Source organism: Ranitomeya imitator, chromosome 1 (assembly GCF_032444005.1).
Source record: "Ranitomeya imitator isolate aRanImi1 chromosome 1, aRanImi1.pri, whole genome shotgun sequence".
NCBI lineage: Eukaryota > Metazoa > Chordata > Amphibia > Anura > Dendrobatidae > Ranitomeya > Ranitomeya imitator.
Genome location: NC_091282.1, coordinates 145,030,182 through 145,057,056, shown reverse-complemented (window position 1 = coordinate 145,057,056; position 26,875 = coordinate 145,030,182). Strand labels below are relative to the sequence as shown.

General features: G+C 42.0%; 1 long non-coding RNA gene across 2 annotated transcripts in view; it reads right to left on the bottom strand.

The window, feature by feature from the left end:
* Window positions 1-9,385: 9,385 nt before the first annotated feature.
* Window positions 9,386-26,875, bottom strand: part of LOC138664592 (uncharacterized) — a 62,281-nt gene continuing 44,791 nt past the window's right edge. The window contains exons 2-3 of one of the 2 annotated variants that reach the window (XR_011318369.1): window positions 9,848-9,945; window positions 9,386-9,514 (exon numbers count right to left, since the gene is read on the bottom strand). This is a non-coding gene — a long non-coding RNA (uncharacterized lncRNA). The remainder of the gene's footprint in view (window positions 9,515-9,847; window positions 9,946-26,875) is intronic. The other variant, XR_011318368.1, reaches the window with a different exon arrangement.

The following is a 26,875-nucleotide window of genomic DNA, read 5'->3' as shown; positions in this document are numbered from 1 at the left end:
CCAAGCCAGGGGTCAGTAATCAAGGAAAGCGAATAAGGGCTCCTTCTCACTTGCGAGAAATACATCCGAGTCTCGCAGGTAAAACCCAGCTCTGGCGCCGGCAATCCTGAGCGAAGCGTGCAGCTCCATATATTGCTGTGCGGCTACACGCTTCGCTCCAGAGTGCCGGCACCAGAGCTGGGTTTTAACCTGCGAGACTCGGACGTATTTCTCGCAAGTGAGAAGGAGCCCTAAAGCACATGACAGCAAGACACAAAGCAAGCCAACACACACTACAGAGGTCAAGCATACAGACTGCAGAAAACCTATAGCTGACAAGGATACCAGGTTAGGAGCGAGTATAAATAGCCCTCCCATCTTGAAAGAGAGGCTAAGAACATTAACCCTTGAGAGTACAAGACATAACCTTGTCCTAACCATGACAAGTCCGTAAGGCTTACCAGCTTCTGTGGTCCTTTTCTTTTCTGATGACACTCTTTATAGCATCTCTGGCCAACCTAACAGCAAGTGTTATTTTCTTTCATATACTTCGAAAAACAATGTACACTTCTAAGCTTTGTAGCAAAAAGCTTCTTGTGTAACAAAGTTCACCCCAATCAGATTCAGAACATCAAGAAAGTGATGCCAACTTAATGACACCTTCGTCTCCTGCAGTATGATATTAAGTAACAAGATTTCAGATGTTGCCAACATACACACAAATGGGGAAACTATTATGTTATGCACCTACTGTATGTACTGCATAATTGCCAGTATGTTCTTGATTATTAAATTGTATAGATGGGTATGGATAAATCTACTTGATGTTCAGCAAAATCACAGAGGTAGGAGTTGAATATAACATTGTAAATGTAGTGTTGTCCAACACAGTGTCTTAACCAGTTCATTTAACAAATCGATTCTATGCTATTTTTTTTATAAAGATTTACAGTAAAGTTTGCCAGTGCCATATGCTGAAAAACAGCCACACACCATGATATTCCCACCTCCAAACTTCCTTGATGGTATGGTGTTTTTTGGGGGAAAGACAGTGCCATTTGGCATAAAAACATGGTGTGCATCATGGCATCCAAAGAGTTAAATTTTGGTCTTATCTGGCCAGGCAATATTCTCCCAGTATTTCACAAAGTTGTCTAAATGTTGTTGAGCACTTTGACATGCTTTTTTTTCCCCGGCAATGAAGTCTTGCATGGTGAGTGGCCATAGAGGTTGAGTGCATTACAAACAATTGTATTTGCTGCGTCCAGGTCTTTCTGTAGCTCTCCACAGGTGGTTCCTTTTCTTCTGATAATTCTTTTCACGCCTCTGTCTAAAATCTTGTGGGGAGCACCTGATCGTGGCCAGTCTATGGTGAAATTATGTTTTTTCCACTTCTGTATTATGGCTCTAACAGTGCTCATTGGAACCTTCAGCAGTTTGGAAATTCTTCTGTAATCAATGCCAACGGCATGTTTTGAAACAATAAGGTTGCAAAGTCTTTAAGAGAGGAGACAATTTTACCCATCTGACATGTTTCTTGTATTGCAACTTCGTAATGAGAAACTTTTTTTTGGCCATCAGTTGAACCAGCGGATATTTTTCACGAAATGGCAGGATTGCTTTCTAATTACTGATTTCAACTGGAGTCATGACTTTCCATGGTTTTTTGAGCCTCTATTTCTTCATGTGTTCAGTACTTTTTCCCTGTGTTATTTCTCATTATTACACATAACCTAATTTATGGACATCTATGGTTTGATTTCTTTGCCTGTGTGGATTGAATGGGTTGTTACCAACTTCTGGTAATAATTTCTTGTCAATAGTACTTTTAAAATATATTTACTTAGAAAATTGGTGATGTGTTCAATACTTATTTCACCAGCGGTATACACATCAGACTTGCCTTCTTAAATCAGAATTTAGCAGTTTTTCTGGAAATGAAAATGTTGTTTTAACTAGAATTACCTAAACAAAATCTGTTAATATCTCATATACATCATGCACATCTTGCCATATAAATGTAAACTCATAAGCATGACATTTCACGAGCAAAGATTGTGAGCAGGATTCATGCACAGAGTTTATGGGTACATTTCTTAATTCAAAGTAATTCCCAATCAAGAAATAACCTTTAGATGCAAAAAAAATGTTTAGCATTCAATTCAATTATTAACTTCACTTCTCATGAATAATTAGAAAACAAGGGTTATAGTAAAGTCTCCTTGGGATTACATGAAAATTCAGAAGGATTTGAACAAGTCTACATCCACAGAAGATCTCTGGTTATTTCTCCAAGATGTTGGGAACAACCTACCTGCCTAGTTCCTTCAACATCTGTGTGCAAATATTCCTAGAAGAATTTGTGCTATTTTGAAGGCAAAGTGTACTAATCACACGAATATTGATTTGATTTAGATTACTCTTTTGTTCCTTTTAATTTGTATTTTGTTAATTGCTAAAAATAAACTATTAACAAGTTTGCATAATACTGTATATGGAAAACAGGCAGAATGTGCAGAAAAAGCAGCATATGGGAATGTGAAGAGACAATTGGATATAAACAAACTTGTAGTAAGGAAAACATTCACCTATCTCAAATTCGTATTCATGTTCGGTTCCCGAGCATTTTTTCCCCAAAATCAGCAAAATTTCATTACAGTTCAGTAAAAGATCGTGTTTCCACTAATGTTTTTTTTTTGCTTTTGTCTGTCTAGGATAGTGGTGCAGGGGGGAAGTGATTTATGAGCGGGGGAGTGTGTCTAGGTCAGAGGAGCTGTGGAGTGTAATTTTTTTTTCATTCTTTCATAACTTAATGTGTGTACATTCTGACAGCCAATCGGTGCAGATACCATCTACAATATCATGACACAAAGTCTTCTGTGATTGGTTGTTGAATCAATTGTCACTGTCCATATAAAAAGAGGACATCTTGTTTTGTTGTCGCCATTTTCTCTGTATCACCGTGCAGAGACGCAGCTCATGCTACTGCTGCTGAAAGTGAACTTGTCAGCTAGCTAGCTAGAATCGTGTCCTTTGCAAAATTGGTCTTCCAGCATCTAACTAGACTGTGCTAAATGTGTTGCAGTCCCAGGAAACCCCATTTGCTAATCAAAATTGTTTGGGAAAAAATTGTATTGCAGTGAGGAATCAAAAGGCCCCATTTCTTCTTACAAATCATTAGGCCTAATATTGGGGTTCTGCTAGGAGGCCCTATTTGCTAATCCAAATCGTTTGGAATACAATTTTATTGCAGTCAGGAATCAGGAGGACACATTTCCTCTGAAAAATCATTAACCTAATATAGGGGTTCAGCCAGGAGGTCGTATTTGCTAATCCAAATCGTTTGTGATAAAACTGTGTTGTAGTCAGAAATCAGGAGGCCATATTACATCTTAAAAATTATTTGGTCTAATATAGGGATTCATCCAGTAGTCCCCATTTGCTAATAGAAATAGTTTGGGATAAAATTGTGTTGCAGTGACGAATTCAGAGGCCTGATTTGCTCATCAAAATAGTTAGGTTTAAGAGTGTTGTACAGGCACACTAAGAAAATATATAGTGATTGTTGAGAGTTGCGAATCTGCAGTTTAAAGGGGTGGCAAGGGTTACCTAGCCTGGGCCATTGGGAACGCAAAGGATGACCCAACTTACGTTATCTGCCAAATTTGCAAAAAAAACATTCAGTAGAGGAAAAAATTGCAATAATTTGACTACATGCATAAACCAGCACATGCTAAATCAGCATGCCTTAGTCTGAGAATCTCACTGTGCTAAAATGCCAACTAGCATCCCTCGCCAACCACCGACCAGTGCATCAATCACATCTGCTGCTTCTTCCTCCTCCGTGACCATGTCAAGCATTCTCACATAGGTCTCTGGCCACAGAAACTTCAGTTGTTTACCCCCTAAAGTCGGGGTGAGTGAGAACCCGTCAGTTGTTACCGAAATGGACATGCCTGCTGTTTTTATGTCATCTAGCACAACACATCTTTCTCAATCCACCATAACACCTCTGCCTGCACCTTGCAAACAGTCCAGAAGTGCATCCTGATCAGCCTCTATCAGCATACCAGCCAGACCTCGGTGCAGCAGATGTAGTCACATAAAAGACTGTTTCCTCCTACACATGCCAAAGCTAAGAGCTTGACCTCCACCATCTCCAATTTGTTGGCCACGGAATTCCTGCTTTCCCCTTGGTGGATACAAATAGCTTCCAAAAGTTGATGGCCATCGCAGTCCCCCAGTACCAGTTGCCCAGTCACCATTACTTCTCTAAGACAGCTGTGCATGTGTTACACCAGCATGTCTCAGACAACATCACCCGTTCCTTGAAAAAAAATCTATGTCTGCCAAAGTGCATTTCACCATTGACACCTGGACGAGCAAACATAGGCAGGGGAATTATATCTCACTGACCGGGCACTAGGTGATTCTGGTGGCAGCGGGGGCAGGCAGTCAAGGGCCTGCTCCACAAGTCTTGGAATCCCAAAGGCTTGCGGAACAAACCTCTGTATCTAACACTTCCTCCACTTCTTCTGGCTCCTCCACTCCCTTCTAGGGCCTCCATCTGAGCCCTCAACCCCTCCATTAATGAAACACGAGTTACAGCAATGCAGAGAGAATCTCCCCCATCTCTGTACTGTGCAGCCAGGGCTCACCACAATCAGGCAGGTTTCAAATTAATATACTTTGGAGATTGCAGTCACACAGCTCAAGAGTTCTGGATACAGTTGTGCTCAAAAGTTTACATACCCCGGCAGAATTTTTGCTTTCTTGGTCTTTTTTGTTTTTTAGAGAATATGAATGATAACCCCAAAACTTTTTCTCCACTCATGATTAGTGGTTGGGTGAAGCCATTTATTGTCAATCTACTGTGTTTTCTCTTTTTAAATCATAATGACAACATCCAAATGACCCTGATCAAAAGTTCCCATACCCCATTTCTTAATATTGTGTATTGCCTCCTCTAAGATCAATGACAGTTTGAAGTCTTTTGTGGTAGTTGTGGATGAGGTTCTTTATTTTTTTTCAGATGGTAAAGCTGCCCACACTTCTTGGCCAAAAGCCTCCAGTTCCTGTAAATTCCTGGGCTATCTAGCATGAACTGCGCGCTTGGGATCTCCCCAGAATGGCTCAATAATATTGAGGTCAGGAGACTGAGATGGCCACTCCAGAACCTTCACTTTGTTCTGCTGTAGCCAATGACAGGTCGACTTGGCCTTGTGTTTTGGATCGTTGTCATGTTGGAACATCCAAGTACGTTCCACAGGGTGTGTGAAAGAGCAGTAGATATGAAGGAATGTAGAAGCTAGTAGATAGTGTAGGGTTGCTAATGGTTGCGTAGTCGATGGGAGGTATGTATCACAGAGATGGCTGGTCTCTGATGTAACCTAGAGTATTTTCTCCATTGCATGCAAGCACTGAGAGGCTGGTTTGTTGCACCTGGGACCAGGTTGCGGGTAGCTGAGAGATGGGCGGGTCAAACTACACATATATCTCACCTCTGAGTGTGGTTAACCCCTTCATGACCCAGCCTATTTTGACCTTAATGACCTGGCCATTTTTTGCAATTCTGACCAGTGTCCCTTTATGAGATAATAACTCAGGAACGCTTCAAGGGAACCTAGCGGTTCTGAGACTGTTTTTTCGTGACATATTGGGCTTCATGTTAGTGGTAAATTTAGGCCGATAATTTTTGCGTTTATTTCTAAAAAAATCGGAGCTGGAGGGGGTTAAAAAAAGGTCACCCGGAGCGATCGTAAACCTGGGGGGCAAAGCCACCCCCCCTGGGGTGAAGTACAGGTCCCCCTGCACCTGCGGGTATGGTGACATTTAAATGACCCCGGTCACTGGACCCGCAGGGAAGCGTTCCCGCCATGTCGCCACGTAGGCATCACAGGTCGGATTGGCACCGACTTTCATGACGCCTACGTGGCATCAAAGGTCGGGAAGGGGTTGACAGCCCATATATAATGGAGGCTGTTGTTTGGCACATGGTCTGTGACTGGAAGTGTGGAGGCCCGCAGTGCTATATGGACTGTTTTGTTTTCTGTTTGTTTTCACTTTGTGCGACAGAAGGCTGTCTTTTGTTTACTTAAACTTAAGCAGGTTTATGGAGCTAATAAACCTGACTGGACATTTTCATGAAAACTGCTTACTGTGCTTACCGCAAACCGCAGCTGGGTGAGTAAAACCTTACAATAGATAAAGTAAATAGACATGGTAGAACCATCTTGTAACACAAGCAAAGTAGAAACAAGCTTGTTTGAATGTCTTGTATAGTCTACCTGTCGAAATGCCTTAAGGCCCCTTCACATTAAGCGACGCTGCAGCGATACCGACAACGATCCGGATCGCTGCAGCGTCGCTGTTTGGTCGCTGGAGAGCTGTCACACAGACAGCTCTCCAGCGACCAACGATTCCGAAGTCCCCGGGTAACCAGGGTAAACATCGGGTTACTAAGCGCAGGGCCGCGCTTAGTAACCCGATGTTTACCCTGGTTACCAGCGTAAAAGTAAAAAAAAAACAAACACTACATACTTACCTACCGCTGTCTGTCCCCGGCGCTCAGCTTCTCTGCACTCCTCCTGTACTGGCTGTGAGCACAGCGGCCGGAAAGCAGAGCGGTGACGTCACCGCTCTGCTTTCCGGCTGACCGACGCTCACAGCCAGTCCAGGAGGAGTGCAGAGCACAGCGCCGGGGACAGACAGCGGTAGGTATGTAGTGTTTTTTTTTTTTTACTTTTACGCTGGTAACCAGGGTAAACATCGGGTTACTAAGCGCGGCCCTGAGCTTAGTTACCCGATGTTTACCCTGGTTACCAGTGAAGACATCGCTGGATCGGTGTCACACACGCCGATCCAGCGATGTCCACGGGAGATCCAGCGACGAAATAAAGTTCTGGACTTTGTTCAGCGACCAACGATCTCCCAGCAGGGGCCTGATCGTTGGTCGCTGTCACACATAATGATTTCCTTAACGATATCGTTGCTACGTCACAAAAAGCAACGATATCGTTAACAATATCGTTATGTGTGAAGGTACCTTTAGACTTTAATTAATATGGCACTTCGATAATTTCTGCACAAGTGCCGCCTAATTCATGTTTTAGTAATGTACACATAAAAGTGTTCAAGACTTTTACATGAACAAACCTATACATCCATGCTCGTCATTTTCTGTTTGTGTGTATAACATGGTTTGAGCTTGAGATGTAAGTCTGACTTTCACACAAATCTACATCTATCTCTAATTTCGTATTCGTTGAGATATAATGAACACAGTGAAATGTGTTTGCCGTTCCATGTGCACTTTTCATTGTAAACCTGTTACAATTACAGCGTCTTAATGTGCCAGGCCTGCCAATAAAAGATGCATTTTGTGCCATAGTTAATGGAATCCACTTTTCTAGCTGTGGTGTGCTCCAAGGCTAAAACAAATGCATAGGTTTTCAATTTTTACTATTAGTGCTCATTTTCTGTGTACTGACGGAATATTCTGAACCTTTAGAAAGATGAATACTCATTTTTTTTCTCTTTGTGTTACATCTAATCTATCCAGCCCAAGTAAGTTACAATACCATTGTTGCTGGATGATTTTTTTTAATACTCATTTATGTCAATAAGATAATGGAAAATATTTGATAATTTACAGATGCTGGATTAAAAGGGGTGAAAACATTGAGAAAATAATATACTGCTAGTAAAAATCATCTACCACTTGGTGTTTACAGTTCTTTTGTAAGCCTACATTTTTCCAATGATAACAGACTATAACACTGCGCTAATTACTGAATGTTTAGACGAACTGATAAAAAAGGGAAAATAAGCTTAGGATCAGACTACACTAGACTTCTTTGTAGTCTGTAACCATGGAAATACATTGATTTGCTTTAGAGCTGAACCTTCAGAGTTCTTTTTAGGAAAAGGTGATCATTAACGTGCCTCATTTTTCATTTTGTAGCAACAATGCAGAAAGTTGCTTGTAAAGTAATTTTGCTATATTTATGTAGATGCTCTGTGGCATATGTCACTTTTCAAAAAGAGATAACCTTTAGCACTCAAGTAGTTCACGATAAGTTCACTTTGAAACGATGATTTTTATTAACACTCAGCCGGTATTATTTGAACAACAGACATCATAGTATTCCGACGTTTCGGCAAATTCTGCCATTTTCAAGGAAGTCTACAAGATTAGAAAAAAACAAATGAACAATATCATAATAAACAATACTCAACATCAAGAAATGAAGTGAATGGACAAAGCAAAAAGCTCATATCAGGACCTACGGCTGAATGAAAGACAATGAAAGAGAATATAACCAGTGAACTAGTATTAAGACTGGTGTGAGAAAGGCCAAAGAACCAGTGTAACACATGGGGGCAGACAGCTGAAGGAAAAAAGGGATAACAATGTCCTAAAAGCCTAGTAAGTCATAGGGAAGTGTATAAAAAATGAAAAGAAAACGAAAAAAGGATCCCATATAGAATGTGCCAGTGTATGTATATTGCTGTAAAATATATATCAAGTGCCTTCAGGCAGATAGGAGAAACCGCGCTAAAGGTACCATCACATTTAGCGACGCTGCAGCGATCTAGACAACGATCCCGATCGCTGCAGCGTCGCTGTGTGATCGCTGGAGAGCTGTCACACAGACAGCTCTCCAGCGACCAACTATGCGAAGTCCCCTGGTAACCAGGGTAAACATCGGGTTACTAAGCGCAGGGCCGCACTTAGTAACCCGATGTTTACCCTGGTTACCAGCGTAAACGTAAAAAAAAAAAAACACTACATACTTACATTCCGGTGTCTGTCCCCCGGCGTTCTGTTTTCCTGCACTGACTGTGAGCGCCGGCTGGCCGTAAAGCACAGTGGTGATGTCACCGCTGTAATCTGCTTTACGGCTGGCCGGCGCTGACAGTGCAGGGAAGCAGAACGCCGAGGGACACGACAGACACCGGAATGTAACTATGTAGTGTTTTTTTTTTTTTACATTTACACTGGTAACCAGGGTAAACATCAGGTTACTAAGCGCTGCCCTGCGCTTAGTAACCCGATGTTTACCCTGGTTACCAGTGAAGACATCGCTGAATCGGTGTCACACACGCCGATTCAGCGATGTCTGCGTGAGATCCAGCGACGAAATAAAGTTCTGGACTTTCTGCTCCGACCAGCGACAGCACAGCAGGATCCAGATCGCTGCTGCGTGTCAAACACAACGATATTGCTAGCCAGGACGCTGCAACGTCACGGATCGCTAGCGATATCGTTGTTAAGTTGGCCAGTGTGACAGTACCTTAAAGCAAGAAATCAAGAATCAAAAACAAACCACCGTAATTATATACAATAAGAGGTCCAATGACTAAATAGTCAAAATCGCTGACAAAGGTAATTAATATAATATACCTGCAGCGGTGTGATTGACCAGCGTGCATCCAGTGATCCCAGGAGGTAGGGTGTATGCTGTGGCTGGAAACCGAGTATAAATGCCGCAAAAAAGACGATGTCACTTCTGGTGCAGGATTCGTAAATAGTCTGGAAAAACCCGAAGTGAAACTGAAAGTGCGCACATGTGCAGTGTAACGCCCGAGCGCCAAAGTGGAAAATACCAGGAATAGACCGTATCTACATAGCAGCCACTAAGGCAAGATAAAGCAGGCACATGCACAATGTATAGCAAGAGTCCCATAGCGAAAAAGAGGGGGGTAAAGGACTATTAACACTTATATCTTTAACGCCACTGGGAAGAAAAATAGAGGCAAAAAAATACTATACGGAGGGCCTTACAAAATATGAGAAGAGAGGAGAACAAAAAGAACATCTTAGATAGAACTAATTTAATAATGTAACCAATACATGACAAATAACCTATAAATCCATGGGTAAGACAATAGGAATAAAGAGAGAAGGGGTGTCACCCAGTAGAAGGACGAACTTTGAAAGAAGTGTTGAGATCATAGTGGAATCTAGAAAAAGAACCACAGAAGAAAAATTAATATGAGTCACAAATTTTGCATCCTATAATAATACAAGTTATATTGGCAAAAATCCGTAATATGGTATTAAATCAATATTATCTCTGGAGGGCATCATATTCCCTATTCATCCCTCGTGGGTGGAGTGTCTGAAGCGTGCCTCATTTTTCATTTTGTAGCAACAATGCAGAAAGTTGCTTGTAAAGTAATTTTGCTATATTTATGTAGATGCTCTGTGGCATATGTGACTTTTCAACATTCCTAAGAGTCAAAGGTTATAAGATATCTATATGTACATGAACCATAGCTAGGAAACAGCTACCTATTCAACACCGCTGTAACAAAAAGTGAAGGTTGTTTACACGAACTTCAAGTTTTGCTTACAATGTTGTTGCTATCCTGACCCTAAAATATTAGATAGCAACTGTCATATTATGCATTAAAACTATTAAAAAAGAACTATTCTTCACATTGTTAGAATTTATGGATTGCTATTATACTTTTTCTAGTGAGAAATGACAGACAAGTCTCAAGATGAAAATTCAGTTTAGCTATTAAAAGGTTATTTACAAGTAGTCAAAGTCCATGTTGCAAGTATGAGAAAAATGCAGCGCCCAGCATTAACAAGTAGTGATGAGCTAACCCGTGGATGTTTGGGTTCACCGCATTCGGCCAAACTAGAGTTGAAAGTTTGGTTTAGTATCTGAACTTGACCCCAAACCCAAAATAAGTCAATGAAGACCAGAACTTGGGTTCTTTAAAATGGTTATAAAATGACCAAAGTAAGGGCTAGGGGCTGCAAAAGGAAGTTAAATCGGGGAAAGAGCAGGTCAATTACCCTGCAAACAAATGCAGATAGGAAATTACTTAAAATGACAGAATTAAAAAAATATGCACAATATATTCTTGAACCATGAGATCACCTTTTGGCGGGCTTCGGGAATCCAGTATGGCTTCAAGTTTACCCAGACATGAGGCTCCATCAGAACCTCATGATCTATGATTTTATCACAACCTGGCATTTCTGAGAACAGGTCTCTATTCTGATGTAGCACTGTTGCTCTTGGGCACGGTGTCTGTCACCTTTACCTCTTCCACATCAGCTTCAGGCTTAGCCACTAAACATGGAGTTTCCATGGGGTCCCTATCTCATCATGGCTTAATCAGGTTGACGTGGTACACCAGGTAGGGCTTCCTTCTTCCTAGTTGGTGGACTCTGTAGTTGACATTTCCAACCTTTTCAACTATTTCATAGGGGCCCTGACACTTGGCCAGAAATTTGCTCTCCACCGTAGGTACCAGCACCAGTACTCGATCCCCAGGGTTGAAGTGTCTCTCACTCGCCGATCTATTGTACACCCTTGCCTGTGCCTCTTGTGCTTTAAGGTGATCTTTCACGGTGGTCATCAACTTGGCAATTCTCTCTTGCATTTGGGCCACGTGTTCAATTACACTCCGGTAAGGTGTAGACTTCACCTCCCAGGTTTCCTTTGCTACGTCCAGGAGTCCACGGGGGTCTCAATCATACAAGAGTTCAAAACGGGAGAATCCAGAAGAGGCTTGTAGGACTTCTCAGAGGGAGAACAGAAGGTACAGCAGTAGACAGTCCCAGTCTCGTCCATCATTCTCTACGACCTTCTTCAGCATGGCCTTTAAGGTTTTAATAAACCTTTCCACCTGCCATCCGCCAATGGATGGTAGACTGAGGTTCGGAGTTGTGTGTTTTGCAGGGTTTTGCACAACTCCCTCATCACCTTTAAGTGGGGTCCCTTGGTCCATTAGGATCTCCATGGGCAACCCTGTTCTATAAAAGACATGGACCAACTCCCTTGATATACACTTGGAGGATTTTCGTAGTAGTAAGGCCTATGGATACCGTGTCATATAGTTGAGTACCAAGATATACTGATGCCCCCTCTGGAAGGCTTGACCAAGGGACCCACTAGATCCATGGCTATGCGATCAAATGGAACCTCAATGATGGGCAATAGCACTAAAGGGCTATGGAAGTGTGTTACAGGGAGGTCACTGGCAGGTGGGGTATGGCCTACAGTAATTTACAATTCAATTGGACAACCAGACCAATAGAATCTCTAGAGGATCCGTTCCTGTTTTTTTTTTACCCCTAAATGACCACCTAACACATGAGTATGGGCCATATTTAACACCTTGTGTCTGTACACCCTGGCACTACTAACTGGTCTATTACATCCTCTCTCAGCTTGGTGACCCGATAAAGTATATAATTATTAACTCCCTATTCATGGTAAGATACGGGTATCAGCCTCTGCCTCTTGAGTGACACCATTAAGTACCGTCACATTATCAAACACCCCTTTTAGAGTTAAATCCCTGAGTTAGGTGGTTCCCAAGTTTCCTCCAGGTCAGAGATGTTGGCCTCTGGGGATACTCTCTCATCCTCATCACCAAAAAGAACTTAGGAGCGACTTGGCAACCAGATATCCTCCCTTTTTCCCACAAGTCCCAAAATAATGCAATGCCCTGCCCTATTATAATAGGGTGCAATAGGTCCTTGACTAGGACCACCTCATGGGGCTCGGAGCCAGTTTGTGTTTATGACCAGTAGGGTCATAGGGCAGTCTTTAGAGTCGCCATAGATACAGGGGATGCCCACCATCTTCCCAGGAATCAGCCAATGAGAAATTGTGGCCCCCACTTAGGCTAGGAAACTACCAAAGTCCAACAGGCCAGCCATTTGCAATTTGTTCACTGATATGGGACATGACTGGGGCCCCTCACTCGGTTGAGGGACAGCAGCACTACTTGCAGGATATACAAAATACGAGCAGCACCATCCTGTGCTGCAGTCCATCGGCTTGGTGGTTATGGGACAATGGGCGGCTATGTGATCTGGGGTATGATACTTCCAACAAATTACACTATTGGATGGGGCATTTGACAATAACTCACATGCCTCCTGGGCACTTAAACACACCCCAGATGCGTTGGAGAAGGCTGTGGATTTGGTTGCCAGTCGAACTGAATCAGCTGATGAATCAGCTGATGAGTCAGCTAGGAAAGCCGCAGCCCCATGCACTAAAGGTACCTTCACACATAACGATATTGTTAACGATATCGTTGCTATTTGTGACGTAGCAACGATATCGTTAATGAAATCGTTCTGTGTGACAGCGACCAACGATCAGGCCCCTGCTGGGAGATCGTTGGTCGCTGAACAAAGTCCAGAACTTTATTTCGTCGCTGGACTCCCTGGAGACATCGCTGGATCGGCGTGTGTGACACCGATCCAGCGATGTCTTCACTGGTAACCAGGGTAAACATCGGGTAACTAAGCGCAGGGCCGCGCTTAGTAACCCGATGTTTACCCTGGTTACCATGCTAAAAGTAAAAAAAAACAAACACTAGATACTTACCTACAGCCGTCTGTCCTCCAGCGCTGTGCTCTGCTCTCCTCCTGCACTGGCTGTGAGCCGGAAAGCAGAGCGGTGACGTCACCGCTCTGCTTTCCGGCTCACAGACAGTACAGGAGGAGAGCAGAGAAGCAGAGCGCAGCGCTGGAGGACAGACAGCGGTAGGTAAGTATCTAGTGTTTGTTTTTTTTTACTTTTAGCATGGTAACCAGGGTAAACATCGGGTTACTAAGCGCGGTCCTGCGCTTAGTTACCCGATGTTTACCCTGGTTACCGGCATCGTTGGTCGCTGGAGAGCGGTCTGTGTGACAGCTCTCCAGCGACCAAACAGCGACGCTGCAGCGATCCGAATCGTTGTCGGTATCGCTGCAGCGTCGCTTAATGTGAAGGGGCCTTAAGGCAGTGTTCCTCAACTCCAGTCCTCAAGAGCCACCAACATGTTTTCAGGATTTCCTTAGTATTTCACAGGTGATGGAATAATTGCCTGTTAAGGTGATGCAATAATCACCTGGGAAATACTAGGGAAATCTTGAAAACATTACCTGTTGGTGGCTCTTGAGGACCAGAGTTGGTGAAAACTATATTAAGGGAATGAAATCTAGTATCTAATCCCTAGATACCCTATCCCTGAGCTTCTTCTCTAATTGGTCTAACCAAATCATTAAACACTTGTAGGCTGCTGTTACAGAAGGTCTTAAATTATTATTATCATTATTTATTTATATAGCACCATTAATTCCAAGGTGCTGTACATGAGAAAGGGGTTACATACAGGCTTGTAGATATCGTTTACAGTAAACAGATTTACAGTAACAGACTGGTACAGAGGGGAGAGGACCCTGTCCTTGCGGACTTACATTCTATGGGATAGTGGGGAAGAGACAGAAGGTAGGGGTGAGGCGGCGGCTCTGGCGGTGGTGAGGCGGCGGCTCTGGCGGCTTTCCAGGCACCATTAAGGAAGAAATATGCTCCTTTGTCTAGTGGATCCTTCAATTCTCCCATGTCCTCAAAGGGAAGGGCAAATTTTCTGGAAGCCTTAGCAACAGCTACGTCTAACTGGGGCTTTATCCCAGGATGTGGAAACTAGGTCACCAAAATGATATTTCCTTTTGAGGGATGGCACAGAGGAGTTTTTTCATTCAGGTCTATTCCATTCCTTCTTAATTAGAGATTGCATATTTTCATTAAGAGAAAGTGACCTACACTTCTTCTTTTCAAGTACTCCCTCCAAACAATTTCCTGTACTGATTTTTAAGGATGAGGGTCCATCACTGCCATTGTGGCCTTACAGCCTTGACCAGACCATCTGTTTTTTTCTAATGGAAAACAGTGGCACCCTCCCATCTTTTCCTCTCAGGATGAAGAAGATACCGACGAACCCGAATCTCTCTGTTCTTCCTCTGAACTATTGGTCTCGGATTCAGGGCACCTCCCACTGGTGTTTTGGCTCTTGATATTACCCCACTGGAAGAAGGATTTAAAGGTGCTTTTGACCTCCATTCTGATTACCAATCTTAACTTGGAGGCAAAATTTGAGGTCGCCTCACATGCCACCTGCTCTATGGATGAATGGCAGTCTTTTATCCCCGGTGACCGGTAAATCCTCGCTACAAATTGGGCAACTACTGTGCTTGGTCTTAGCCTAGCATTTTCCTCCCTAAATAAGTGAGAAAAAAAGGGGGACCCCAATTACAAAGTGAACTTTCACGAAGATTACTCACCAGTCAGATGGAGCCGTGGCTAGCGCTTTAAAAATAAGGAATGGGATCCACTGATGGGCCTCTGTAGGCTGGAGATTTATTCACAACACCGGAGCTCCTGCTCTGTTGGGTAGAATGGCCACCTGCTCTATGGATGAATGGCAGTCTTTTATCCCCGGTGACCGGTAAATCCTCGCTACAAATTGGGCAACTACTGTGCTTGGTCTTAACCTAGCATTTTCCTCCCTAAATAAGTGAGAAAAAAAGGGGGACCCCAATTACAAAGTGAACTTTCACGAAGATTACTCACTAGTCAGATGGAGCCGTGGCTAGCGCTTTAAAAATAAGGAATGGGATCCACTGATGGGCCTCTGTAGGCTGGAGATTTATTCACAACACTGGAGCTCCTGCTCTGTTGGGTAGAATGGCTGCCGGAATATGCAATCTGCCATGATGCAGGTTCATGCTGTCGCATCTCCTTCCTCTGTCTCCTTGGTTGCTGCTGCCTTGGCTTCTGCTGTGGTGTTTCACCATCCTGCGCCCCCATTCCCATAGATTACCGCCTATGCTGCAGGGAGCGTCTTACCATGCTCCCTTTTGATTGCAAGCAGAGTCTGCCTGTCCCCAGTGGTGGTGGCTTCAGGACACCGCACCAGATGTGGCATGGGTCTTCTTGTTGCCTGTACCGGTCTGGTCAGGCCTGGACTCCATTGTTCAGTGTTCATTCTTTAGGTACACCATAACTGAAAGGTTCTACATTAAGGACAGGAAACCAACTGATGCGACGGAGAGGTACTGCCTTTTTATCTGTAAATTTCCTTTCCTTGAAAGGCGGATGCCCTATTTCTGTGGTGCAGTCATGGGGAAAGGAGAAAAAATAATTACATTTTTACTACTAAAATTTTGTTTTATCCCCAGATTTTTCATTTTCACATAAGAAGTGGGTAAAAATGTTACCATAAATTGTCCTACAATTTCTACTGAACATGGCAATACCCCATATGTGACTGTACAGTACTGCCTAGCCATACGAAGAGACTCCGGAGAGACGGGGCACTACTTGCCTCCCGGAGACCAGATTTTTCCAGAATAGTTTGCGGACTCCACATACAGAGCCCCTAAGGGCTAGAAGAGCAGAATCCCTCCCTCAAGCAACCTCATTTCGGAAATTATACCGCATTTGGAATTTATCTACAGGTGTAGTGACTATTTTGACTCCAATGACTATTGCCGAGTGAAAATTGCAAACTTTCATTGTAATAACCAGTATGCTGTAGTGGCCAGTACGGCGTAGTGACCAGCAGATTATAGTGACCAGTACGTTATGCCCAGTTCATGCTTCTGGAGACATGCACCCATAAGTTTGGCGGGCTCTCACCGCTTCAGCAATGTCAAACATGTGGACTCTATATGTGGTTTAGGCACACTGTGGGGCTCAGTAGAGATGGGGACATTTGGATTTGAGAGCGCAAAATTTGCTGAATTTCTTTTGAGGGGCGAGGAGCCATTTAGCTTTTCCAGAGCCTTTGTGCTACCAGTAAGGTGGAAGCCCTTATATTTCCATTAACAGATGACAGATTTGAGTGAGGACTTGATTTTTTTGTGGATTGAGTTGAAGCTTTTGTTAGGAACATTTTACATAACATTTGGGATCACATTTATCTGGCACTCTAAGCTGAGCACTTACATCAGGGTTTCCATCTAAATCTCTGAGTGACGTGATTCAGATGAAACCCCCTAAGAATCCATTCACTATAATGAGTCTGCAGAATTACTCTGGACTCTGTCTGACCTTTGTTCAGCGTTATCCTTTTCAGAAGTGCACAAAACTGTGGCCGACAGCACTTTTATGCAATCCTAAAAAAATGGACACCGCCGGGTTACAGTTCCTCCATATGCCTCATTATAGAGAATCTTCCAACAGGGGATCCATCTGAATCACGTATTTCAGAGATTTACACAGAAATCCCGAGGTAAGCGCTCAGTGCAGGATAATTGTGAGCCAAGCCTTGCTGCGATCTTTGGGAGGCAGAATTAATAAATCCAACAGCAGGTGAAGAATTGGTTTTATTCTTTTTACGCCGTTCCTCGTGGAGTAGAAGTGATATGGCGACTTTATTCTTCAGGTCAGTGTGATTACAGCGATACCGTTTGGCTGCTGTCACACACTAAAAAAACGCTTTTTATTGCAAAAACTATTTTTTCCATCTCTATATTTTGAGAGCTATAATTTTTTCATATTGCAGCCCACAGAGTCATGCAAGGGCTTGATTTATGAAGGACGAGTTGATGTATTTATTGGTACTAATTTCAGACACATGACATTTTTTCATCACTTTCTATTCCAATTTTTGGGAGGCAGAATGAACAAAAACCAGCAATTCAGGATTTTTTATTTTATATCGTTGTGTATGGTAACATTTTTTTTAGGTTGTTACAATTTTACATAAAAACTATTTTATGGAAAAAAATAACTATTTTTGCTTTATTCTGAAAGCAATGACATTTTTTATTTTTCTGCTGATGGAGCTGTATGATGGCTTGTTTTTTACGGGACAAGATGACGTTTCAGCATTACCATGATTATTTATATTTGTCTTTCTGATCGCGATTTATTCCATTTTTTGTTCGGCGGTATGATAAAGCATTGTTTTTTTGCCTGATTTTTATTTAGCTTTTTATAGTGTTTACTAAAGGTGTTAACTAGTGGGACAGTGTTATAGGTGGATCATTCCGGACATGGCAATACTAAATATGTGTACTTTTATAGTTTAGATTTTTTTTGTTAAAAATATTTATTCATGGGTACAATTTATTTAGATTTTTTTATTATTTAAAAATAAGTATTTTTACATTTTTTTTTTAATTTATTTATTTTTTAAAACCTGTATTTAACTTTTCTTTCTTTAACTTTTATTTTGTCCCACTATGGGACTTTCATTTTTTGCAGGCTGATCGCTTGTATAGCATAGAGATGCAGGAGCATCCTTATGCTATGCAAACTGGCAGGCAATCTTGCTGATCATGCTTTGAGCATGATCGAGCAACTTTGCTAGCTCTGGTGACTTGTATATCGTCATGATGACATTGGGTCATCATGGCAATGATCGGGACCCCGCGATGATGTTGCGGGGTCTCCAATCCAAGTGTAGAGGGACCTTCTTTCCTCTGGCTGCTCCCGAAATGCTGTGTTCGAGTTCAATCACAGCATTTAGGTTAGAGTGCAGGAAGTGGTTAAGGGCTGCCCCTGGCACTGAGTGTGGGTAGCAGCGATCAGAATCAGATGACACCCGGTGGCGATCGCGTGCACACATAGCCTCTGTGCGCGAAAAATGGCCAGGAAGTATCCATATGTTCCAGGTCAGTAAGTACCAAGTTACAGGGACATATGGATATGTCTCGGGTGGGAAAGGGTTATACAGAAAATGAATCAATGAACCATCCAGGGACGTAAAGGACCTGGGACCAGTCCTTATTGTAGCAAAATAGGTGGAAAAAGAAGGTATCGTAGATGCATTGTTCCGTTTGGTTGAATTTTTGCATGGGTATCACAATTACCAAAACATTACACCAGTAACAATAAAAAAGATAACAGAAAAATTAGCATTTAAGGGGACATGTGAAGGAGAACCTTGAAGCAACATGTGCAAACTAATTTATAAGTTATTGATTTTGGTAGCAGTGACATCATAGCTAGAGAAATTTATAAAGACAGTTATAGTGGAACTGTATGCATCTGTTCCTGAATGTCAGAACTGCAGAGGTCATTTAAGAAGCTTTATGTCTTGGCTTTATTTATTTTCAGTGGGTCTCAATATCTAAGGCACATACAAAGACTGACATCTCATCAATAACTGCAGCCAAAATTAAATATAAAATGTTGCTTATCCATAAAAAATAGTTTATGAATTTAGGATTTAGAAAATGTTCACACACTATAGTGAAAGTCCATTAATAATTGTAATAGAAACTGTGTAATTTTTTAATTTCCCTATGTTGCCGCTGAAGGGAATCTGAAAATTTTCAGCTGAACTACTTCACAAACTATGGCTGTTTGCTTGGTTATCAGCAACAATTCTAGTAGCTTTTTTTTGGGAGGGGGGGGGGCAACATTTTCAATGTTTACTTGTGCTGCATGCAATGGATATACGTTTTATGTAAAAAGAATGGTGATATCACAGAATGATCACAGCTGTGATACACGATATTTGGAGGGTTTTAGAGTGATGTTATGGTTTGAAGAGAGCTCCAAAATTTGAGGCGAGATGCAAGAAGGCCTACATGCAAAAAAATGTGCAAAGGTGATTTTGTATATGTGTATTAGAGATAGAAAGATAGGATGATGCAAAGTTAGATAAGGCTTTGTAGATTAAATGGAGGATACTGGATTGGATTCTCTGACTAGAAGCCAGTGTAAAGAATAACATAATTGGGTGGTATTGTATTAAGAAAAAAAAGGTACAAACAGTTGAAACTAGAAGTTTACATACACTATGTAAAAAGACACTTCTGCATGTTTTTCTTAATATCTGACATGAAATCAAAATAAACCTTTCTCGTTTTAGGTCAATTAGGATTACCATGATTATTAATATTTGCCAAATGCCAGAATAATACGAGGGAAAGAATGTTTTAAGGACTTTTTATTACTTACTGCAAAGTCAAAAGTTTACATACAATAGGATTACTATGCCATTAAACAATTCTGGACTGCCCATATAATGATGTCATGTGTTTGGAAACTTCTGAACCACATGACATCATCACAACTGGAACACACTGCTTTATTGTGTAACATCATGGGAAAGTCTAACGAAATCACCCGAGATATCCGGAAGAGAATTGTGAACTTGCACAAGTCTGGCTCATCCTTGGGTACAATTTCAAGATAACTGAAGGTGCCTCATTCATCTGTACTAACAATTATATGCAAGTACAAAGAAGATGTGAATGTCCAGCCATCATACTGCTAAGGAAGGAGATGGGTTCTGTGTCCAAGAGATGAACGTGATTTGGTCCGACATGTGCATATCAACCCAAGGACAAAAGCAAAAGACCTTGTGAAGACGATGGCAGAACCTGGTAAGATTGCGTCAATATCCACAGTGAAACGAGTACTGCATCAACATGGGCTGAAAGGCCACTCTGCCAGGAAGAAGCCATTACTCCAAAAGAAACATAAAATAGCCAGATTAATGTTTGCAAATGAACACAGGAACAAAGATCTTAATTTTTGGAGACATGTCCTGTGATCTGATGAAATTAAAATTCGACTTTTTGGGCATAATGACCATCGTTATGTTTGGAAGAAAAAAGGAGAAGCCTGAAAGCCTAAGAACACCATCTGAACTGTGAAACATGGGGCGGCAGCATCATGCTGTATGGTTGTTCTGCTGCAGGAGGGACTGATGCACTTCACAAAATAGATGGCATCATGAGAAAAGATTATGTGGCAATACTGAAGCAATATCTCAAGACATCAGTCAGGAAGTTAAGGCTTCAGTCAGGAAGTTAAGGCTTGGGTGGAAATGGGTCTTCCAAATGGACAATGACCCCAAGCATACTGCCAATATGGTAACAAAGTGGCTTCAGGATAACAAAGTCAATGTTTTGGAGAGGCCATCACAAAGCCCTGATCTCAATCCTATTGAAAATTTATGAGCAAAGCTGAAAAGGAAGGTGCGAGCAAGGCGACCTACAAACCTGGGTCAGTTACACCTGTTTTGTCAAGAGGAATGGGCCCCAATTCCAACCAACTATTGTGAGAGCCTTTTGGAAGGATATCCCAAACGTTTGACCCAAGTTATACAGTTTAAGAGCATCGGTATCAAATACTAATGACTTTGACATTGCAGTAAGTAATAAAAATGCCTTAACACATTCACTCGCTCTCATTATTCGGGCATTTGGCAAATATTAATTAATTATGGTAATCCTAATTTACCTAAAACGGGAAAGGTTTAGACTGTTTTCGTGTCAGATATTGAGAAAAACATGCATATGTGTCTTTTCATAAAGTGTATGTAAACTTCTAGTTTCAACTATAAGTTGAGCAGCAGAGTTAAATTAGTTAAGTCATTTAAAAAAATATGGCTATGAGTAAAAAAAAAGCTTTACTTACTTTTAAAAGCTCTTTCCAGCTTCAAAAGTTTTTGCTGACACAGCTTATAGTGGTGACATATTGTTTACAACCCCTGAGTGCTGTAGCCAATGAATTGTCTCATAGATCCTGTGCAGTCTACCTCGGCACCACGGCTAATCCCAATGATTGACTGGGAAGTCTTGTCAAGAGCTTCAGGAAGCAGTAGAAAGGCCACATTACAGTGGCAAAAGCTTTAACATGTAAGGCTGGGTTCACAGACCCGCTTAACGGACTACGTTACACTGCAGCATAACGCGGTGTAACGTAGTCCGTTAATGCCGCCATTACTTTCAATGGCGGACGCATCGCTAGTGCACGCCCACAATGGGCGTACGCTAGCGATGTTCCGTCATTGAGTGACGGACCCGAGACGCGGGCTGCAGCGTTTCCGGATCAGTCACTGCTAGCACACAGCTAGGGCAGATAGAGCTGGCAGATGCTCCATCTGCGCTAGCGCAGTGCAAACATCAGCACTTGCGCTAGTGCAGTCCGTTTAATGGATGTGTTGAACGGACTGCACAACGCAAGTGTGAACTTAGCCTAAGTAAAACTTGTTTTGTTATTTTCAAGCAATACTCAATTACGGCCTACTTTGTTTAAACAAACAAAAAAACAACTCCTTTAAAGATAGCTTGGAGATGTATTAAGCTGCATTCACACTGAAAGATAATCGTGACTGAGTGTTCGTAAGGATGCTCTTTTCATTATAAATTTTCAGTGTAAACCGATTTCCGAACATGCAAAGGAAAAGCAAAATGCTCATTCAATGTGTGAAATTAATTTTTGTGCAGTGTAAATAATCATCATTCTTGTTGGTTCATCATCCTGTGTAAACAGGAATCAAACTGCTCAGATCCATGGTAATCTTTGTACGCTGAATGATCTATGGATTATTTAGTGTGCTTTGTTTACAGCGTTCTGCCTGCATTAACAGGCTATTCGACAACCGCAAATCGGTATTGATTACAGATCTACTGTCATTTATGTCTGTGAGTAGTTCTGTTTAAACAGACCCTCAGTCATTTTATCGCAGGCAAAAAATAAGTTATTGCGCACATGCCAGCACTTTTTGCAGATCCCAGCAGAAGGAAGGGATGGTTACATTAAGTTTTTTCCCATTGGAAATGAAAGATGAAAAGATTGTAGAATTATTGGGGATCTCAGCTGCTGGACGTTTACTGATAGAAACACATTTGTTCAGAGCGGCCTATCACGTTCACTAATCAAAGTTATGTTATGTTTGTGTGTAGCCCATTCACTATCCCCATCTATTCCCCACCCTCTGAAGATGGCTGGACCATGATTGTAAATACATCATTGTAAATACACACCTGTACTTTGTATCTCCCCCACCTCATTGTAGATTGTAAGCTCTCACGAGCAGGGTCGTCTTATTTTGCTTTAATTATTGTATTGTTAACGTTGTTAATTATGACTTTTGTGTTTGAAACTGTTAAACTGTAAAGCGCTGCGGAATATGTTGGCGCTATATAAATAAAGATTATTATTATTATTAGATAAAGCATTTCTGATTGTCAGTTCATAAAAGCATTCTTTGGAATCCCCTTTAAGTTCTTTGCAAAATATAACGAACCGCTATCACTTGTTGTTTAAAAATGAACTTGGCCACCTGTATCCTTTCTCCTTGCCTTGTTGTTTCACATCTCCAAACTGATAAATAATATAGCCAAGGCTTGAAGTTATATGTGAGGAGTTTAGGTTTGCTCTTGAGGTAATGGTCTCAAATAAAGGTCATTCAAATGCAAATTACTATAGTTCTCAAGATGAGCTGCCATGCATCAAAGAGTAAGATCAAAGGCTGAGTGCATAAAAAAGGCCTAAGAGATATTTGCAAAACATTTTTTTTTACATATGGTATTTGATCAAAACAACGTAAACTAAAATAAATAAATAATGTCATTCACATCAAACAGTTACATTCTATATGTAAATAATGATTTTGATCGACTTTCTTTTTCATATACATCACAAGGCACTTCAAACCAAGAACGATAACCCTCGTTTATGGAAGACACAGTCACTCCCTTCTTAATCATTCATGAAGCAGCGCTAACTAGATTAGTGCGTACAGCAGAGCTTCACAATGTATATTACAATTATGCTGCTGTAAGTCATCTTCTATACAGATATGAAAGCCACAGCTCGTTCTTGTGAACAGTGCTCCTGATTCTGGTTAATATGTAAATATATTATAATGTATCAGTGTGGTGAATGTACGAGCACTCGGGTTTCCAGGGCAAACACTGGAGCCATAGGAGGATTAAAGTATGAGAGTGCAGAACACTATCACCCACCAAAGGACTATTTCCAGGTGAAAAAAATGTATACAAGTAATTTGGAAGGTTTTAAAATGTCAACGTAATTAGAACGCAAAATTATATTTCAAATTCTGTTAAATGAATTAAAGCTCCGTTCACCAACAATCCAATGGAACATTATGAATCAATTGAGTGAAAGGAGCTTAACCCCTTTCTGACATCGGACGTACTATCCCGTCCATGTGGGGTGGGCCCCTATGACCATGGACGGGATAGTACGTCCAGCGCGATCGGCGGCGCTCACGGGGGGAGCGCCGCCGATCGCGGCCGGGTGTCAGCTAACTATCGCAGCTGACATCCGGCACTATGTGCCAGGAGCGGTCACGGACCGCCCCCGGCACATTAACCCCTGGCACACCGCGATCAAAGATGATCGCGATGTGCCGGCGGTGCAGGGAAGCACCGCGCAGGGAGGGGGCTCCCTGCGGGCTTCACTGAGCCCCCCACAGCAACGCGATGTGATCGCGTTGCTGCGAGGGTCTTACCTCCCTCCCTCCCTGCTCGAGCCCCGGATCCAAGATGGCCGCGGATCCGGGTCCTGCAGGGAGGGAGGTGGCTTCACAGAGCCTGCTCAGAGCATGCACTGTGAAGGCTGCAGCGCTGCATGTCAGATCAGTGATCTGACAGAGTGCTGTGCACACTGTCAGATCACTGATCTGTGATGTCCCCCCCGGGACAAAGTAAAAAAGTAAAAAAAAAAATGTTCAAATGTGTAAAAAAAAATAAAATTCCAAAATAATGAAAAAAAAAAAAAATATTATTCCCATAAATACATTTCTTTATCTAAATAAAAAAAAAAAAACAATAAAAGTACACATTTAGTATCGCCGCGTCCGTAACGGCCCGACCTATAAAACTGGCCCACTAGTTAACCCCTTCAGTAAACACCGTAAGAAAAAAAAAAAAAAGAGGCAAAAAACAACGCTTTATTATCATACCGCCGAACAAAAAGTGGAATAACACGCGATCAAAAAGACAGATATAAATAACCATGGTACCGCTGAAAACGTCATCTTGTCCCGCAAAAAACGAGCCGCCATACAGCATCATCAGCAAAAAAATAAAAAAGTTATAGTCCTGAGAATAAAGCGATGCCAAAATAATTATTTTTTCTATAAAATAGTTTTTATCGTATAAAAGCGCCAAAACATAAAAAAATGATATAAATGAGGTGTCGCTGTAATCATACTGACCCGAAGAATAAAACTGCTTTATCAATTTTACGAAACGCGGAACGGTATAAACGCCTCCCCCAAAAGAAATTCATGAATAGCTGGTTTTTGGTCATTCTGCCTCACAAAAATCGGAATAAAAAGCGATCAAAAAATGTCACGTGCCCGAAAATGTTACCAATAAAAACGTCAACTCGTCCCGCAAAAAACAAGACCTCACATGACTCTGTGGACCAAAATATAGAAAAATTATAGCTCTCAAAATGTGGTAACGCAAAAAATATTTTTTGCAATAAAAAGCGTCTTTCAGTGTGTGACGGCTGCCAATCATAAAAATCCGCTAAAAAACCCGCTATAAAAGTAAATCAAACCCCCCTTCATCACCCCCTTAGTTAGGGAAAAATTAAAAAAATGTATTTATTTCCATTTTCCCATTAGGGCTAGGGTTAGAGTTAGGGCTAGGGTTAGGGCTAGGGTTAGGGCTAGGGTTAGGGCTAGGGTTAGGGTTAGGGCTAAGGTTAGGGCTAGGGTTAGGGCTAGGGTTACAGTTTGGGTTGGGGCTAAAGTTACAGTTAGGGTTTAGATTACATTTACGGTTGGGAATAGGGTTGGGATTAGGGTTAGGGGTGTGTCTGGGTTAGAGGTGTGGTTAGGGTTACTGTTGGGATTAGGGTTAGGGATGTGTTTGGATTAGGGTTTCAGTTATAATTGTGGGGTTTCCACTGTTTAGGCACATCAGGGGCTCTCCAAACGCGACATGGCGTCCGATCTCAATTCCAGCCAATTCTGCGTTGAAAAAGTAAAACAGTGCTTCTTCCCTTCCGAGCTCTCCCGTGTGCCCAAACAGGGGTTTACCCCAACATATGGGGTATCAGCGTACTCAGGACAAATAGGACAACAACTTTTGGGGTCCAATTTCTCCTGTTACCCTTGGGAAAATACAAAACTCGGGGCTAAAACATATTTTTTGTGGGAAAAAAAAAGATTTTTTATTTTCACGGCTCTGCGTTATAAACTGTAGTGAAACACTTGGGGGTTCAAAGTTCTCACAACACATCTAGATTAGTTCCCTGTGGGGTCTAGTTTCCAATATGGGGTCACTTGTGGGGGGTTTCTACTGTTTAGGTACATTAGGGGCTCTGCAAATGCAATGTGACACCTGCAGACCATTCCATCTAAGTCCTCATTCCAAATGGAGCTCCTTCCCTTCCGAGCCCTCCCATGCGCCCAAACAGTGGTTCCCCCCACATATGGGGTATCAGCGCACTCAGGACAAATTGGACAACAAATTGTGGGGTCGAATTTCTCCTGTTACCCTCGGGAAAATACAAAACTGGGGGCTAAAAAATAATTTTTGTGGGAAAAAATTTTTGTTTTATTTTTACGGCTCTCCATTATAAACTTCTGTGAAGCACTTGGTGGGTCAAAGTGCTCACCACACCTCTAGATAAGTTCCTTAGGGGGTCTACTTTCCAAAATGGTGTTATTTGTGGGGGGTTTCAATGTTTAGGCACATCAGTGGCTCTTCAAACGCAACATGGCGTCCCATCTCAATTCCTGTCAATTTTGCTTTGAAAAGTCAAACGGCGCTCCTTCCCTTCCGAGCTCTCCCATCCGCCCAAACAGTGGTTTACCCCCACACATGGGGTATCAGCGTACTCAGGACAAATTGTACAACAACTTTTGGGGTCCAATTTCTTCTCTTACCCTTGGGAAAATAAAAAATTGGAGGCGAAAAGATAATTTTTGTGAAAAAATATGATTTTTTATTTTTACGGTTCTACATTATAAACTTCTGTGAAGCACTTGGTGGGTCAAAGGGCTCACCACACCTCTAGATAAGTTCCTTAGGGGGTCTACTTTCCAAAACGGTGTCACTTGTGGGGGGTTTCAATGTTTAGGCACATCAGTGGCTCTTCAAACGCAACATGGCGTCCCATCTCAATTCCTGTCAATTTTGCATTGAAAAGTCAAACGGCGCACCTTCCCTTCCGAGCTCTCCCATCCGCCCAAACAGTGGTTTACCCCCACATATGGGCTATCAGCGTACTCAGGACAAATTGTACAACAACTTTTGGGGTCCAATTTCTTCTCTTACCCTTGGGAAAATAAAAAATTGGGGGCGAAAAGAATTTGTGTGAAAAAATATGATTTTTTATTTTTACGGTTCTACATT